Source organism: Engystomops pustulosus, chromosome 2 (assembly GCF_040894005.1).
Source record: "Engystomops pustulosus chromosome 2, aEngPut4.maternal, whole genome shotgun sequence".
Lineage (NCBI taxonomy): Eukaryota > Metazoa > Chordata > Amphibia > Anura > Leptodactylidae > Engystomops > Engystomops pustulosus.
In genome coordinates, this window is record NC_092412.1 from 34,895,083 (window position 1) to 34,914,906 (window position 19,824).

The following is a 19,824-nucleotide window of genomic DNA, read 5'->3' on the forward strand; positions in this document are numbered from 1 at the left end:
TTTGAGTTCACTTCAAAGGGGCCCATGGATGCTCTATCACCCAGGGGCCTATTGAAAGCCGGAGCCAAGCCTGCACGTATTACACAATACAGGGTTTCATACAATATGCAGGATACATACAGTTTAAGGTAGACAATGCACAGTAGACACAAGTTACAAACAAGGGTTACGGTTACCTCTGGGCAGAGATGGTGGTGCTGGTGTCTGCTTCGGCCAGGCAGACGTTGCATGCTGCACAGATTGCAACCCTGACAGATGTATTTAGAGGAGGGGAGCACAACCTTCTGTGGTCCAAGGGCCACATTGTCATTCTGCTCAACTTCAATAGGCCTAACTAGTAACCACCACTATAGAAGCACCAACTACCAACAGTATTACACACACAGTCCCTTCCAGAAAAAATATATACCACATTGCACCATTAATATAACCCCAGAAACCAAACAAATATTACAGTCAGATGATAACAAATACAAGCCCTAGACCAGACAGCAAATAATAGTCACATTGGGGCACATTTACTTACACGGTCCATTCGCGATCCAGCGGCGCGTTCTCTGCGGTGGATTCGGGTCTTCCGGCGATTCACTAAGGCAGTTCCTCCGACGTCCACCAGGTGTCGCTGTTGCGCTGAAGTCCGCCGTGGTCCGCCGGAGTTCACGGTCCTATTCCTGGTGAAGGTAAGCGCGTGTCCCGCAACACTTTTTTTTTTTAAATGCGGCGGTTTCTCCGAATCTGTCGGGTTTTCGTTCGTCCACGCCCCCCCCCCCAATTTCTGTTGCGTGCACGCCAGCGCGGATGCGCCACAATCCAATCGCGTGCACCGAAAATTCGGGGCAATTCCGGAAATATTTGGGTAACACGGAACCCCACACTGCTCCGACAGAATGCACCAACATGGGGCATGCAACACACTTGTGTCAGACTTTGCATGTTAGATGTAGCGCACAGTCCGACTGAGCACCGGAACGCCCCTTTAGTGCAGAATTTTGTTTCGCATGATGCCTAGTGCAGCCACGACACATAATGGACACGTGCGACACAAATGTGCCGCGGACACTTCTTAAATACCTGTGCAAGAAGTTTGCACCTAAAAGAACGTACAGAAAGTCCGACAGAAAACGGGTGCAAAGCCCTTGGTAAATGTGCCCCAATGTGTTTGCACCTAAAAATAAATTTGCAGGTTTTTTTTTAACCATCATTAAGACTGGTGTGATTTGTGATGGCATTTTTCCTAATGCATTTTCTGTGTCTTTCAAAACGCAATGAAAATGCATTTAATGCAGCCTAAAAATGTTTGGGTAATATTTCCATGTAGGAGTCAGTGGGCCCCCAGAATCAATTTCACTGGTGGGCCCTAGTCTCCCCAATACAACCCTATGTGTATGTGTGTTAGGCTGTATCTATGTTATTGTACATGTGTGTATTTACTTCTTGCTCTTTCCCACGTTAGGGTGTACACCACGCTCACATCCCGCTTCCATTGAGGCCCATGTATTACAGCGTATTACGGCTCGTGCTCCTTCTATCAGCAGGAATTAATTGCTTTGTAGTATCGGAGACAATGAGCGCTCTCTGCTCCTATTGTTCCATTGTTCCATCTGCTTCAGCTCAGAGAGACCAAAATGCCTCACAAAAACTATCATTACAATATCTGCTGTTGTTTGGAGAGGAAGTAATGGCGCGCTCGGCGCTGCTCTACGGAGCACATTTCGATGCAATCAGAAATATATTTAGTGTAAAACAATTACCGATTGTGGAGAAAGAAGGAAATTGAAGTTTTCTGTAGACAACTGGTAACATGGAAGCGCAGCCGTGTAGACGATTTCATTACCAACCCTGATGTGGAAATCAACAATATATTGAACTGGAAGAAGTAATATGATCAAATGAGACCACCGCTAATAATACGCCGAGAGAACTGCGGGTAGAGGCGACGTCAGGCACCGCCAGGGTCCACGTATGGGAGAACAGTTGGCATCTAAACAGTGCAAGAAATTACATCTGGAGGGGGAGGGGGTTACAATTTTCTTATACTGAGGTCTATAATTACATCACACATGGAGGTCTTTATTACAAACCAGGAGTAAAAGAGCTTTAAGGGGACACGTCTCCAAAAACATGTATTCCCCATGAAACAACATTTCTGATTTGTGCCATTTTTCTTTTTTTCATTAATTGACCCAATACAGACAGTCCCCGGGTTACGTACAAGATAGGGTCCGGAGGTTTGTTCTTAAGTTGAATTTGTATGTAAGTCGAAACTGTATAATTTATAATTGTAGTTCCAGACAATTTTTTTTTTTTTGTCCCAGTGATAATTGGAGTTTAAACATTTTTTGCTGTACTGGGACCAAGGATTATCAATCAAGCTTCATTACAGACACTTACAGCTGATCACTGCAATCTGGGACTATAGAAAAGCATACAGAGAGCTTCACCAGAGGTCAGAGGGGTCTGTCTGTAACTATGGGTTGTCTGTAAGTCGAGTGTCCTTAAGTAGGGGACCACCTGTAAAGTATAATACACCTTTAGTGCCCCTCACGCGGTTAAATGACCCATTACTGACACCTCTACATTGCATAATTCTGCCTCTTGTAATATGCCCACCCAGTAAAATGCTTGCATCTCTGAAGTATATGATGACCCCTTTCTCTAGCTCATCACGCTATAATTATTGCCCCCCCCCCCCCCCAACTCTCCATTTATTACTACCCCCCAGTGGCAGATTAAAATATAGGTATATATATTACAGGCTTCTAGGGGGCCCATAAGTACCTGAACCGATCACCAAGTTTGACACTACCCTGTAGAGATAATAAAGACAAGGACCTCCAGCTATGAAATCCTCATGCTATTAACACATACATATCTATGGGTCCTTTTAAGACCTGAAGGTCCTCGAAATGCACAACTAAAAGTGGACAGAAGGAACCCCTCCCTCTCCCTAAGTAAAGTAGATGTAAATGATGTTAAAAGAATTAGACTGTATAGAAACCTGCGCCCAGCTGGAGACCATTATTTGGAGAGGTTGTCAAGCAGACAAGGACATTTAAGAGGTTCAATACTAGGGATCACTATTGCTCTCCAACCCTGCCCTGACACGAGCTTTTTTCTTGTTACTTTTTGAAATTGATGGCTCTGAATATGTGGCTAAGCACCATGGAACCTAAAGTTACTGGGACAGATATGTGCACCTCAGCCCCATGGGAAAAGACGACTACCTGGCCAAAGGGATAAAGGGGGGCCAATTTTTTGATCTCATGGAACCAATGAACTGCAGTCCGACACTGACAGAACCCTTCCATTTTTGACCCCTCTTCCCTTCGGTTATTGCGGTTGAGAAGTTGCGGGTGGTCCACAAGCTCCACATTTACTCTTACATACCGTAAAATACATGTATAACAACTCCCTAATAAGCTTATCTTATCAGGACTTTTATCCTACCCCCGTCCTCCGCAGTCTGTCACTATTCCCCCGAGTGCAGTCATAATCTGTTATCTCCACGTTTCAAATGGCGGAAGATATAATGGCTGCTCAACTTCCCATAGACAATTGTTGTACATACTTCAAACTCTATCCGCTTAGTTTATTTCTGTCGATCTGGATAAGGGGATGTTTCTTCATCATTTTGCTTAATAGCTTCTGTTGTGGTTTTGTTGTGACTTGAGGCATCATCTCCGTTTTCCTAGGAGGAGAGCAGTGCCACAAATTATATTGAACCCATAAATCAAGTAGCTGGAGATATTATTAGCGGGCACTTCATGTGATTTGATGATAAAAATGCCAGGAAATATCAGAGATACAGATTTTGTAGGTAAGGATGCTCCTAGTCTAGCCATTATTATAGATACAGAGGAGCTAAACTTTTGTCTTAGGCTACATTCACACTGCCATATGGGGGACGTATATACAGCCGACGTATATATGGCCGATATACGTTCCCCCATAGACGACAATGGTCGCACGGCACCCTACGGGAGCAATACGGTGCCGCACACGGGTGGCACCGTACCACTCGGCACCCTGTAGAAAGATAGGACATGTGCTATCCTTCTCCGGAATACGGCGCCGTGCGCTGTATATTCCTATGGAGAGGGGCGGAGGTGAGCGGTTCTCTCCCCCTCCTCTCCCCGGCACTGCAGTTGCCCGCCGTGCTACGGTATGGTGGGCATCGGCAGTGAGAATGTAGCCTTAGACTGTATATTTTATACAGAATGTATTCATATAATAGACTGCAAGCTCCTGTGTCACCCCCTCATCCTCATAGACTGTAAGCTCTTGTGTCACCCCCTCATCCTCATAGACTGTAAGCTCTTGTGTCACCCCCTCATCCTCATAGACTGTAAGCTCCTGTGTCACCCCCTCATCCTCATAGACTGTAAGCTCTTGTGTCACCCCCTCATCATCAAAGACTGTAAGCTCTTGTATCACCCTCTCATCCTCATAGACTGTAAGCTCTTGTGTCACCCCCTCATCCTCATAGTCTGTAAGCTCTTGTGTCACCCCCTCATCCTCATAGACTGTAAGCTCTTGTGTCACCCCCTCATCATCAAAGACTATAAGCACTTGTTCGTCAAACATATTGTAACTTTCCTACGGTACGTGGATGATATTTTCATGGTATGGGCAGGCAATGAGAACGAATTTTTTAATTTTGTCTCTTTTCTGAATGAACAGAATGCGATGAATATGCGGTTTACCGCTGTGTTCGGAGGTAGGACCTTAGGATTCCTTGACGTTCAGGTAATAGTGAGTGATGACTGTCTCACTACCACCGCTTTTAGAAAGCCTACTGCCACCAACGCCCTATTACATTTTGGTATCCACCACCCATACCATACCAAGAAAGGGTTACCTTACAGTCAGTTTCTTCGTTTAAAGAGGTTAAATAGTGACCCCGACCGCTTCGAAGTACAAGCTCTTGAGTTGAAACAGCGTTTGATTGAGCGAGGATACCCCACTCATATTTTGGAAAAAGCCTTGGTCAAGGCACATAACGTCCATGTGGTACCCCCACTCGCCCCCCGGAAAAAACCATAAGACATAAGAGTAAGGGGAAGGGACGTATGGCCTTTTCGTTTGGCTACAGTCCACATGAGCGGGCGATACGTACAGCCATTAACAGAAATTGGAAGATTTTAGAAAGAGATGACCAATTAGCCGAGGTCACATCACAAAAACCCTTAGTGACATTCAGACGTAGCCTGTCTATTAGAACTCACTTGGTCTCAAGCTATTTTTCCACATCAAATTCCAACTGGTTAAAAAAATTGCATCCCTAGGGGGAATTTCAAATGCGGGTCCTGTAATTTTTGCCGTCATAACTTGCAAACTAATATGGTGAGGTTGGGTGATAAGCTGCATATGGTTAACTCTTTTATTAACTGTTTATGTCCACTTTTGTAGTTTATGTAGTGTCATGCTCCTGTGGCTTTTTTTATATTGGGAAGACCATCCGGAAGCTGTTCACCAGATTCCGTGAACACTGCCACTCCGTTCAGACAGGAAAAGGATGCCCCCGCATTATTAGTCATATCAGAGATAGTCACGGGGGGAATTTAGAAACCCTAAAATTTGCAGGTCTGGAAAAAGTTGATATCGACCCCCAAGGGGACGATCGTCCAAAGGCCTTACTCCGTCTGGAGGCCAGACTTATTATAAATTACAATGCATTAGGACCCATGGGTATGAATGACAGGAGTGTCTTCTTATGAATTACGTACCTCGTCAGTACTAAGCATACCCTTATCGCATATTGGTGCGTCACACCTTGTATATAGTCCTGTCCATGCTTTGTACCTTTCAGGTCCTTTCCCCCTGCTCCCTATCTCCAACCATGTTCCGTTTTCTTTTGTCCTATCCCTTTCCCTCCTCCATTCTTTCTCCATCATACCTTGTGTGTATAGCCAATTTAAATTTAATTTTGCTGAGCATGTGTTTGGAATAATGTTGCACAATTTAAGCCGCTACTTTTGCAGCGTGGTTTTTAATTATGTATCATGCTTTGCTACTTTGTATTATTATGCATTTGTATTTTGCTCGTACCTGCACCCATGATACTGTGTATTTCCCAGTGTGTGTCTTGTTGCCAGGACGACGCGTGCTCGGGGCGGGTATATTACCTGCGTCCCGAGATCTCGCGATGTCCGAGGCTTGAGAAAGCGCTTCCAGCGCGAAACGGCCCGTCGCCTTCCGTGGCGTGCATCACCCCTGTCCTGATGCCTTCCTGAATAAAGTCTTCTCTGCTTGCGATCGGTGAGTGCCGGTTTTTTCCTTACTCCTTTGGATGTTGAAATTGTGTCTTCTGTGAAGCTTGGACGTGCACCCCGCAGCAGTATTCCCTCCGCCGGTCCCGACGTGTGGCTGTGTCTGTCGGAAGTGGACTGTGGTTCCGTGCCTGTGTTTAGGTGGTGCCAGTCATTCTACCTCCCATTGACTGTAAGCACTTGTGTCATCCCCCTCATCCTCATAGACTGTAAGCTCTTGTGTCATCCACTCATCCTCATAGACTGTGAGCTCTTGTGTCATCCACTCATCCTCATAGACTGTAAGCTCTTGTGTCACCCCCTCATCCTCATAGACTGTAAGCTCTTGTGTCACCCCCTCATCCTCATAGACTGTAAGTTCTTGTTTCACCCCCTTCATCCTCAGACTGCAAGCTCTTGTGTCACCCCCTTATCCTCATAGACTGTAAGCTCTTGTGTCCCCCCTCCCCCTAATAGACTGTAAGCTCTTGTGTCACCCCCTCATCCTCATAGACTGTAAGCTCTTGTGTCACCCCTCATCCTCATAGTCCGTAAGCTCTTGTGTAACCCCCTCATCCTCATAGACTGTAAGCTCTTGTGTCACCCCCTCATCCTCATAGACTGTAAGCTCTTGTGTCACCCCTCATCCTCATAGTCTGTAAGCTCTTGTGTAACCTCCTCATCCTCATAGACTGTAAGCTCTTGTGTCACCCCCTCATCCTCATAGACTGTAAGCTCTTGTGTCACCCCCTCATCCTCATAGACTGTAAGCTCTTGCATCACCCCCTCATCCTCATAGTCTGTAAGCTCTGGTGAGCAGGACGCTCACTCCTATTGTTCCATATGACTGTTTGTACTCTGTAATGTAATATAATATTTGTATATGACCCTTATGATTTATAAAGCGCTACGGAACTTTATGGTGCTATATAAATAAATAAATATAATTATTATCAGATAGTATAGAAGGGAACATAATTGCACTGTCCTCCCAGCATGAACTTATTACTTGCTGTAGATGCCAACTCTATGCTGTGCTGAGACATTATGGGATTGATAAACATACCAAAGATGAAAAGGGAAAAGAAGGAAAAAGGATAAACAGAAAAAGATGGAATGTAAGAAGGATAGAAATAAGGAAGGAAAAAGAAGAAAGGTCGAAAGAAGGAGAAAGGAAAGAAAAAGGACTGAAGAATACCGGTGGAAAGAAAGAAGAAAAATAGAAAGAAAACAGTGGAAAGCTAAAAGAAGTTGAAGGAAAGAACAGAGGAAAGGATGAAATAGGGAAAAGAAAAAAATGTTCAGAAGAATGTCGGATGAAAAGAAAGAAATAAGAAAGAGAAAGAAAGAAAAGCAGTTACGAAGAACAGCCAGAAGAAGATGAAAGAAAGAATGGAAGAAAGGAAAGAAGGGAGATGGAAGTTGGAAGGAAGGAAAGTAAGAAAAAAGGTAAGAAGATTGAAGAAAGGAAAGAAGGAAGGAAAAAAGAAGATTGGAACTTGGAGAAAAAAGAATTGAAGAAGAACAACTAGAAGAAGATGAACAGTGGGAAGGAAGGGTGAATTAGAGAGAAGATAGAATATAATTTGGACTGGATGCACCAACTACTTTTTACAACCTTATCTATTCTGATAAATGACATAGAGGGAAGAGTTATAAGAAGCTTAGCAGAGACTTATTCCACAAGACGTCAGATTTATCTGAGAACTAGTCATGATCCTGAGGGTGCTGCTCACTGCTAGGATGTTGTGCTCTAAGGCTGCATTCACACTACCATATGGGGGACGTACATATGTCCCCTATAGATGGCAATGGCCACACAGAGTGATACAGTACTGCACGGGTGCGGCACCATACTGCTCCGTACACGGGGAAAAGATAGGACATGACATATCTTTCCCCTTGTTATGGCCAGGGCCGGATTAAGGGTAGTGGGGGCCTCTGGGCACAAATTGGTGGGGGCCCTTCCAACAATGTCTTCCAATCACTCGCCACCAGCGTACCATCACAACCTGCTGCCGCCAAAACAGTGCATCGGCAATCTCCCTCAGCGATGGCAGATGTGTTTCACTGACACAGCTGACATCCTAGACCCCTATGTGTGATGCGGGCAGCCATGGGCTGAGCTGACTGTCGAAAACTGGTGGGGGGCCCTTAAAAAGTGAAAGTGGTGGGGGCCCCGGGGCTCGAGACCCAGGAGCCCCTCCTTTAATCCGGCCCTGGTTATGGCTATGGAGAAGGGAGGGATCACCACTCTTCCTCTCCATCCGGCATACATAGCCGGACAGGCCTAAGCCTTAGTTGTAGTGTTCCACATACATTCTGCGATGTCACTCTTTTAACCTCATTTTAGTTGTGATCACTGGAATATTTTACACACAGCTGCTCAGTCAGCGAGACCTTTGTCCATTGTCTGCATCTCCTGGTACATATCAAACTACTTCACTGAATAAAAGTGGTAGTGTTCTGTGTCCCCAGTCATTCGCTCTGTCTTATTAAAGCCACTTGTGACCGTTCCTAATGGCACATAAGCAGGAGATCTCTGGAACGCGTTGGGCTGCTTTCTACAAGTCGCTCGGCATGTTACTGCACCAACTTCTATTCTTCTATATCTCAGTGCCTTGGCATAATCAAGTACAATCTGCAATTAACTGCGAGAGTTAATGAACTCATTAATAGATTGTCTTAGAATTTATTCGAGTTTCTTAAAATAGATCCAAGAAATGTGTTTGTTTACCAGAAGATTATGGCACATTGCTGTGCTGGCTCCATCCCACTTACTGTCAGAGAGACTGTTAATACTATTATATTACAGGTCCCTCCAGCAATGAAGTGGACTGAAATATCGCTATAATATGCTTTGTGAAATAAATAGTCCTACCGAGAGCATTGCTGCCGCAGGCTTTTGCTGAGATCAGAGGGATTGAGTTATCGACTAGTTGGTAAATATCCCTCTAAGTGCCCAAAATATCCTCCATTAAGCTTTATAGACAACTTTATCCATAGAAAACGTATAATGAGGTCAGGGGACATTCCGGACAGATAGGAAACCATCAGTATGTAGATGTTCAATTTCCATGGGAAGTTAATGAAGACATGTCACCAAAATCGGAATACAGCCTGGGACGTTAATATAGACCTATCACTGGGGCGGCACGCACGGTGGCTGAGTGGGTAGCACTTCTGCCTTGCAGCGTTGGGGTCCTGGGTTTGAATCCCACCCAGGTCTGCAAAGAGTTTGTATGTTCTCTCCGTGTTTGCGTGGGTTTCCTCCGGGTACTCCGGTTTCCTCCCACACTCCAAACATACTGGTAGGTTGTTTAGATTGTGAGCCCCATGGGGACAGGGAACAATTTGACATGCTTTGTGCAGCGCTGCGTAATCTGTGTGCGCTATATAAATAAAGAATTATTATTATTATAAAATGTATGATATACCCGATCTTTTAAATCAAATGGCATACATCAACAGTGCAAATTATAATGTTATATACTTTATTAAAGAAAAATATTTTCATTTATCCTGCTTTATCTTCGACTCACACAGACAGCTGATAGATAAGAAGAAGCTGATAAAGTTTACAGTGACTTAACTCCTTACAGACAGTCTCTGAATAGTCTAATCTCCCCAGAGAGCTGAATAATCAAATGAAATATTCTCTACTTATGGAAAGAGTTCATCTTTAACCTCCTTTACTTATGCATCTGCTGTGCATGGAAGGCTTTCAGAAACATTGGCAGAGGAAACATGAAGCAGAAATAAAGAAGGGGGAAGCTTTGTTCCTTAATTAAGTATACTGCAAAGATTTCTATTATCCACAGCACTATTCATTTCTGAGAAAGGAAAAAAAGTTGCTATATCTATAGGATAATCTATAGGATTATTGTATTGCACTAGCTTGTATCCTTTATAGAACTTAGGCCCTACTAATGGGGGGGGGGGGGTCACATAGTGATAACCCCTATCACACAACTGATGCTTGCTAACATTTAGATAGATTGTAATAAGTTGACAAAAAAACCCAATGGTTTTCCTATAATAAGTGGACACTTCATTAAACATAAGATCTATCACCTGCCACTTATTGATGGTTTCCAGGAAACATCAAGTGCTTTTCCCATATTGTGTACAATGGAGGAGATGGAAACAATTCACCGGATTTGAATCAATGTGGTTTGCCGTTTCAGGGATCGATGTAGCATTGCATTTTTATAGTCGCACTTATCTAAGACCATTGTTAATCAGTGGTTAAATGGTAGCAATGAAAATAAAGAATGGGATAAAGACAGTGGCCCTTATTTATTAAAAACAGTGCAGTCTGTACTAGGTGCAGTTATCTGTGTAGTGTCCGGGGGGCGCCAGATTCAGGATTTCTGGGGCACATTCTTCATGAATCTGGCACCCCTTTCACTGCTCCTACAGAGTGCACCAACTTTTTTTAGGTGCACATTCAACATGGGGAGTGCAACACACTGCATGATATATGTGTTGCACGGTCCGACCTCGCGCCGGAATGCCCCTTTAAGTGTAGAAATTTGTGTTGCGTGGGGTACAGTGCAGCCGCGACTCAAATGAGTTGCGTGCGAAACATATGTGGCGCCCCCATTCCTTAAATACCTGTGCAAGCAGTATGCACATGAAAGAACGTGCGAAGTCCGACAGAAAACTGGCGCAGGGGCTTTAGTAAATCTGGCCCATAGTCCTGCTGCGTAATGTTAAAACTTTCTATGATATAAGGACTATAAGATCCCTATTACTTTCAAGCTACTATCAACTAAAGGAAAGGTTCATTATTTACATTTAAAGACCATCTTTAAATGTCTTGGGGGTTATTTATCATGCACCGACGCTCATGCACAACCGGATACATCAAAAAACTTTGGCCTCTTAATGTATCCGGTGGGGTCCTGCGCAGTGTTTATTTCTATGCCAGACGCTGCAGGGAATGTGTAAGTGCGGGGACAGGAACGTCCAGAGCCAGCCAACTCCCTACGCCCGGCCAGCCGAACCCCACCTTCACGCCAGGGGGGCCGCGAATTGGGGTAAATAATTGCAAGTGCTAGCTGCAATTATTTTAGGTTTTCTACGCCACTGGTGTGACGTACAAGTCCTGATGATTATCTCCTCTAGACTCCACTTTTGCTGGAACAAGGCAGATTTGACTCACAGAAGTATCAAGGGGCAATTTTGGGGGCCTGAAAGTAAATTATGTCTAATATAGTAATGATAAACTATGATCCTTGGTGTGACATGGCACTGCCCTTCCCCTCTCTAGTTTATTCCTCTTCAGCTAAATCGCCTCGCACCAAGAACGAGTAGTTTAGCATTGCTTTATAATACATAACTCATAACATTCTACCATTCTAGTTCTAGAATCCACATTAATAAAGCCTAATACTTCTATATCTGCTTATATAGTAAGGCTATATTCACACTGCCGTTGCCCGCCGTACCCTAGCACAGTGGGCACACAGCAGTGCCGGGGGAGAGGAGGAGGGGGAGAGCGCCGCTCACCCCCGCCCCTCTCCATAGGAATATATGGCGCATGGCGCCGTATTCCGGAGAAAGATAGGACAAGTCCTATCTTTCTACGGGGCATGGAATGGTACGGTGCCGCACGTGTGCCACATCATACCGCTCCCGTTGGGCGCCGTGAGTCCATTGCGAAGTATGGGGGACGTATATCGTCTGTATATATACGTCACCCGTATATACGCCCCCCCCCCATACGTTCATGTAAATATATAGACTCATAGTTATGGAGCAGATTCTCCTCTACTCTTTGTGTGCAGTGCATGGGAGACTTCATAGTAGCTAGTCTCCAGGCACCAGCTCGTAGACAACTGAGAATTAAAAATAATTTGCAGGTGTAGTTTGTAAGCCCGCTTTTTAATCCAAGAACTATAATACTAATATGTCAAACGATAAATTATACTCCTCAACTGTGCCAATAAAAACAACAACTACCCCTAAAAAAAAGAAGCCCTGGCATGGTTATCTGGACTAAAGAAAAATTCTAGTTCTTGAAAATTGTTAATAAAAAAACAAAAAAAGCTAAAATAAAGCCAGTCTTTAAGAGGTTAACATACTGTAGTAGTACTACTTGCCATTCCATGGTTGCATAGACACAAATAGCACATAGAGTAAAGTATTTCATGACGGTTTGTGCCAACCTTCAAACTTAGCTTGTTTGCATTGACAGCCGGAGCTCTGCTATATCTGAGCATTTTCTGGTTAGCATGCTGCACAGATAAGGATATATAAATACACTTCTGACAGGTAAAGACTAATCCTCGCTGGGTCTCGGCAGGCTACATCGGTAAACACATGGGGGGAGTAGAGGCGCAGGCGGTGAGGCAGCATTTAGTGATAAGGGGATAAGGTGATCGGTAGCGGAGAATTTCTGCTGCTTAAGCTTTACACCGAGAGCCGCAGCAGAATCATTCATGAGCCAGAGATTATATTCTGTGGGATTTCTTTGAAGTGAACCCATCAAATACCTGGTATGGTAGTTTTCGTTTGGTTTACATCCTATTTTTAGAGGCAATATTTTTTTCAGTGTTTTTGTTGTAGCTCTTTTTTTTTATTTGTAAAATTTAAAATGTGCCATTTTCAGGAATCAGCAATGTCTGATAATAAGTAAAAATAACAATAAAGCCATGCACTTCAGGAATCTGGGGTCTAGAAATTACCAACAATTATTTGGTATACTAGATTTTACTATTTATGTATAAGACATGAAAGAGTTACAGGCCCTGAGCTTACCCTGAACCTCTGTAGCTGCCTACTTGTCAGGTCGTTTGGTAAACCACAAGGTAAACTGGACGACTGTCCCTACTGACAAACAGAGAGACACAAGATGGCGGAGAGGTACAGAATCATCAAATAACAAAGCAGGGGCCAGAGTACAACAAGTATCAGTTTAAGCAACACTGACTGGTGTCAGAAGTAGGTATATATGGAGTTCTTGGATGCCACCCTGGCCAATGATGGTTGGGTCCATAACAATAATGATAATAGTAGGTCCATCACCTAAATAACACCTGATGTAACAAACCCTCTGCAGAGCAAAAACCTAGTTGTGAACTAGTCATGAAAAGTACTACAGAGCTGCACTTTTTCTCAAATAACATTTTTAAAAAAGTTACACAAATCAAATCTTACTCCAGTAGTGGGTGGCATGTAAAGATGAGCAATGTAAAGGATAGAAGAGTCAGATTTAATACATACCTTATCTTTCAACAAGCTATACAAAAATCTGTGTGCCAGGGTGGGTAGCACTTCTTATCATTAATTTACTTGAAATCTTTATTTTTCTAGCAGCTCTAATCTCTGCAGCAGGGGCATAAATAGGAAAGACAGGGCCCCATAGCAGACTGCTGAATGGGGCCCCCTTCCCGCTTAAATTTATATGTATTACTTTCATATGTACATTATAAAAAACTGTACACATACAGATATATATAACATACAGCTCATACTTACACACATCACATAAACACACACACATACAGTGCCATATATACTGCATATATACACACATACAGTATATACACACCATACACCATATACACAAACAGCCTATACGCATAACAGATTCACACATATACTGTATACAACATATATACATCACAAATATGTCATATATCTATTATGCAGGCAATGTGCGGCATAATATGTATATAATGGTGCACATCCTCCACTCTTTAATGTGTCAGGTCTGATACCGGCGCCCCCTTACACTGTGGGTCCCATAGCAGCTGCTATAGCTGCTAACACTGAAGTTACGCCCCTGCTCTGCAGTATGTATCTCTAGTTTGCTCTCCTGTCTGATCCAGTGTGTGGAGTCCGAGCTGCACACTGCCTCCCTCTCCTCCGCTTAGAACATCTAAGAATATCTAATCATCTAATTTAGTCTCTGTCCATGTTGCTAGTAAGACAGAATTCAGCTGAGATTTTAAAATTAGAAGCTGAAGAGGAAGAAAAGAGGCCAGTGAGTGGAGAAAGAAGCATCTTCTCCTGATAAGATACATTAAAATTGTCAGTTTTTTATTTTTCAGTTATAAAAAGTTTGTTAAAAATTAGAGATGAGCGAACATACTCGTCCGAGCTTGATGCTCGTTCGAGCATTAGCGTACTCGAAACTGCTCGTTGCTCGGACGAATACTTCGCCCGCTCGAGAAAATGGCAGCTCCCGCCGTTTTGCTTTTTGGCGGCCAGAAACAGAGCCAATCACAAGCCAGGAGACTCTGCACTCCACCCAGCATGACGTGGTACCCTTACACGTCGATAGCAGTGGTTGGCTGGCCAGATCAGGTGACCCTGGGATAGACTAGCCGCTGGCCGCGCTGCTCGGATCATTCTGTGTCTGGATGCCGCTAGGGAGAGAGCTGCTGCTGGTCAGGGAAAGCGTTAGGGTGTTCTATTAGAATAGTGTTAGGCAGGAGTGATTCTACAAGAACCCAACAGCCCTTCTTAGGGCTACAATAACGTTATACATTTTTTTTTTTTATTTGCAGCTAGTACCATATTGTGAGGAATTTGCAGGGGGACTTGCTACCGTTGTGTTTAGCGCTTAGTGACACACATATCCACCTCAAACACCAAAGTGGGAAAATTTATTAGGGGTTGGATTTCAATTAGGCACAGTCTGCCATTTACTTTTTATTTTACGTTTATTTTTTCATAACTCAGCGTCATCTCATCTGGCATAGCAGTATGCTTTCATACTTGGCTAGAAAATAGCCATAGCAATAGGATAGCATCGTTTGGTTTTAAAAACTAAAAAACACAAAAAAAACACAAAAAAACACAAAAAAAAGTAAAAAAAAAATTAAAGTTATAACTCTCATTTTCAAAATGTTTAACCCGAGGGCTAGGGGTAGAGGACGAGGGCGGGGACGTGGGCGTCCAACTACTGCAGGGGTCAGAGGCCGTGGTCCTGGGCGGGGTGAGATACCACCTGCTGATGAGGGAGCAGGGGAACGCCGCAGAGCTACACTCCCTAGGTTCATGTCTGAAGTTACTGGGACTCGTGGTAGAGCACTGTTGAGGCCAGAACAGTGCGAACAGGTGATGTCGTGGATTGCCGACAATGCTTCGAGCATTTGTCCGGTTGCTGCTGAGCAATTTTCCGATGCCCAGGTTTTCCACCAGTCGCAGTCTGTGGGTGATGATGACCTTCTTGACGTAGTGGAAGAAGTGTGTAAAGAGGTGTCCGACGATGAGGAGACACGGTTGTCAGACAGTGGTGAAGTTGTTGTCAGGGCAGGAAGTCCGAGGGGGGAGCAGACTGAGGGATCGGAGGATGATGAGGTGACAGACCCAAGCTGGGTTGAGAGCCCGGGTGAACACAGTGCTTCTGAGACGGAGGAGAGTCCTCGACCAGAACAGGTTGGAAGAGGCAGTGGTGGGGCCAGACGGAGAGGCAGGGCCAGAGCAGGTGCATCAGCGCCAAATGTGTCACGTAGTGAAGCTCCCGTGGCGAGGGCTCACGCGGCGAGGACTAGATTTTCAGAAGTCTGGAGGTTCTTTAAGGAAACACCGGATGACCGACGGACTGTGGTGTGCAACCTTTGCCAAACCAGGATCAGCAGGGGTTCCACCACTACTAGCTTAACTACCACCAGTATGCGCAGGCATATGAATGCTAAACACCCCACTCAGTGGCAACAAGCCCGTTCACCTCCGGCCGTGCACACCACTGCTCCTTCCCCTGTGTCAGCTGATAGTCAGCCCCCTGCCCAGGACCCTGGCACAAAAACCCCATCGTCGCCTCCACGATCCTCCACAGCATCCACCAGCGTTCAGCTCTCCATACCCCAGACGCTGGAGCGGAAAAGGAAATATAGTGCAACCCACCCGCACGCCCAAGCCCTTAATGTCCACATCTCCAGATTGCTTAGCCTGGAGATGCTGCCCTATAGGCTAGTAGAGACCGAGGCCTTTCGCAACCTCATGGCGGCGGCCGCCCCTCGGTATTCGGTCCCCAGCCGCCACTACTTTTCCCGATGTGCCGTCCCAGCCCTGCACCAGCACGTGTCAGACAACATCATCCGTGCCCTGACCAACGCCGTTTCTGACAAGGTCCACCTGACCACGGACACGTGGACGAGTGCTGCCGGGCAGGGCCACTATATATCGCTGACGGCACATTGGGTTAACTTGGTGGAGGCTGGGACCGAGTCTGACCCTGCGGCTGGTCATATACTGCCGACGCCGAGGATTGCGGGGCCTACCTCGGTCCAGGTCTTTCAGGCCTACTATGCCTCCTCCTCCTCCCACCCCTCCTCCTCCTCCGAACTATCATCCGTGGGCATGGCGCCATCAGTCGCTAGCTCTAGGCACAGCAGCAGTGCCGTCGCTAAGCGACAGCAGGTGGTGCTCAAACTGCTGAGCCTAGGCGATAAAAGGCACACCGCCCAAGAACTATTACAGGGCATCACGGCGCAGACTGATCTGTGGCTGGCACCGCTGAACCTGAAGCCAGGCATGGTTGTGTGTGACAACGGCCGTAACCTGGTGGCGGCTCTGCAACTCGGCAGACTGACACATGTGCCATGCCTGGCCCATGTGTTAAATCTGATAGTTCAGCGTTTCCTCAAGACATACCCCAATCTGTCTGATTTGCTCACGAAGGTGCGCCGCATCTGTGCGCATTTCAGGAAGTCCAGTCCACAGATGCTGCCACTCTCAGGGCAGCGCCGCGCCGCCTCTAACTGCCCGCTCACCGACTGTTGTGCGACGTGCCCACGAGGTGGAATTCAACATTAACCATGTTATCCAGAGTTTACCAGCAGCGCAGAGCGATTGTAGACTGCCAGATGTCAACTTCCACCAGAACTGGTAGTCAGGTCAGTCAGCTTCCTCAAGTCTACAATGAGGAGTGGACGTGGATGTCTGATATCTGTCAGGTGCTGAGTAACTTCGAGGAGTCAACACAGATGGTCAGTGGCGATGCCGCCATCATCAGCCTCACCATCCCGCTGCTTGGCCTGTTGAAAAACTCTCTGATCAGCATGAAGTCGGAAGCTTTGCGCTCGTCACAAGAGACGGGGGAAGAAGATTCCCTTGTTGATAGCCAAAGCACCCTTAGGTCTGTTTCCCAGCGCATATCGGAGGAGGTGGAGGTGGAGGAGGATGAGGAGGAAGAGGAGGAGAATGTTGGCAAGACACAAGAGGGGACCATTGTTCAGTCCTTCACTGTTCAGCGTGTATGGGCAGAAGAAGAGGAGTTGGAGGAGGAGGAAATGGACAGTCAGGCCAGTGAGGGGAGTGAATTCTTGCGCGTTGGTACTCTGGCGCATATGGCAGATTTCATGCTAGGCTGCCTATCCCGTGACCCTCGCGTTCAAAGAATTTATTCCAGCACCGATTACTGGGTATTCACTCTCCTGGACCCACGGTACAAGCAAAATCTTTCCACTCTCATCCCTGGAGAGGAAAGGAGTGTGAGAATGCATGAATACCAGCAGGCCCTGGTGCACAAGTTGAAACACTATTTCCCTTCTGACAGCGCTAGCGGCAGAGTGCGTAGTTCTGCGGGACAAGTAGCGAGGGAGAGTAGGCGAGCAGGCAGCTTGTCCAGCACTGGCAAGGGTACGCTTTACAAGGCTTTTGCCAGCTTTATGTCACCCCAGCAAGACACTGTCACCTGTCCCCAGTCTCGGCAGAGTAGGGCTGATCTTTACAGAAAGATGGTGAGGGAGTACGTAGCTGACCATACCATCGTCCTAAATGATCACACAGTTCCCTACAACTACTGGGTTTCAAAGCTGGACATGTGGCACGAACTGGCGCTGTACGCCTTGGAGGTTCTTGCCTGCCCTGCCGCTAGCGTGTTGTCCGAGCGGGTTTTCAGTGCAGCTGGTGGCATCATCACCGATAAGCGTACACGCCTGTCGACTGACAGCGCTGACAGACTGACGCTTATTAAGATGAATAAAGCCTGGATTTCTCATAATTTCCAATCTCCACCAGGTGAAGGAAGCTCAACCTGAATAATTTATGCACTCCTCCTCCTCATTTTCCTCCTTCTCCTCCTCTTTGTACACTAAAGCAGAAGAAACTGGCTATTTTTTGACAGGGCCCACTGGCTCTAGCTATAGTACTTTATGCATTTAATTTTTCTGGAGGGCCACCTACCCGGTCCTCTGTTTTAAACAATTTTTGGGAGTGCCACATACAGGCACTCAATCTATTCAATTTTTCTGGAGGGCCACCTACCTGCTCCTCTGGTTTGAAAACTTTTTTGGACTGCCACATACAGGCACTCAATCTATTCAATTTTTCTGGAGGGCCACCTACCTGCTCCTCTGGTTTGAAAACTTTTTTGGACTGCCACATACAGGCACTCAATCTATTTCATTTTTCTGGAGGGCCACCTACCTGCTCCTCTGGTTTGAAAACTTTTTTGGACTGCCACATACAGACACTATCCAAATTAAATTGTCTCCATAGCAGCCTCCACACGTTGTCTCCATTGCTACCTCCAAAAGTCGTCCATATAGCTGCCTCCATACATCGTCCCCTTATCAAACGAGGTGTGTCAGGCAGAAATTTGGGTTGTTTTCATGGATTCCACATCAATGTTGTTAACTTTGTCGCCACCCTGCTGTGTTATCCACAAAATATACTGGCAAACTTTTACCATTTACGGATATTATTTCAGCGCTTCTTGCGCATATGTTTACATTCCCCTCACCCGCCATATTCCAAACTTATAAGAACGCTACTACACTTAACTTGGTGGAGGCTGGGACCGAGTCTGACCCTGGGGCTGGTCATATACTGCCGACGCAGAGGATTGCGGGGCCTACCTCAGTCCAGGTCTCAAAGGCCTACTATACCTCCTCCTCCTCCCACCCCTCCTCCACCTCCTCCTCCTCCGAATTACCATCCGTGGGCATGGCGCCATCAGTCGGTAGCTCTAGGCACGGCAGCAGTGCCGTCGCTAAGCGACAGCAGGCGGTGCTCAAACTGCTGAGCCTAGGCGATAAAAGGCACACCGCCCAAGAGCTATTACAGGGCATTCCACATCAAACTTGTTAACTTTGTCGCCACCCTGCTGTGTAATTCACAAAATATACTGGCAAACTTTTACCATTTACGGATATTATTTCAGCGCTTCTTGCGCATCTGTTTACATTCCCCTCACCCGCCATATCCCAAACTTATAAGAACGCTACTACACTTGATCTTATACAAAAGGTTCTTAGAAGTGCTGTTTGGGGAGTAGCCTAGAGACAGGGGCTTGGATTGGCGAAAGCTCGCCTGGAAGCGGAGCGCCAGCTCCATCCCAAGATCCAACTAACATAGTTTTAACTGCAGCACCTTTAATCTACTACTAGTTCACTGCCTCCATAATAATAATAATAATAATCTTTATTTATATAGCGCCATCATATTCCGTAGCGCTTTACAAATCATAGGAAACAAATACAAATGTAATGTAACAGAGCACAACATTTGTATGGAACAACAGGAGTGAGGTCCCTGCTCGCCAGAGCTTACGGTTTATGAAGATGATGGGGTAACACGAGGTAAAAGAATTTTTAATGGTCAAGCCATTCTTCTT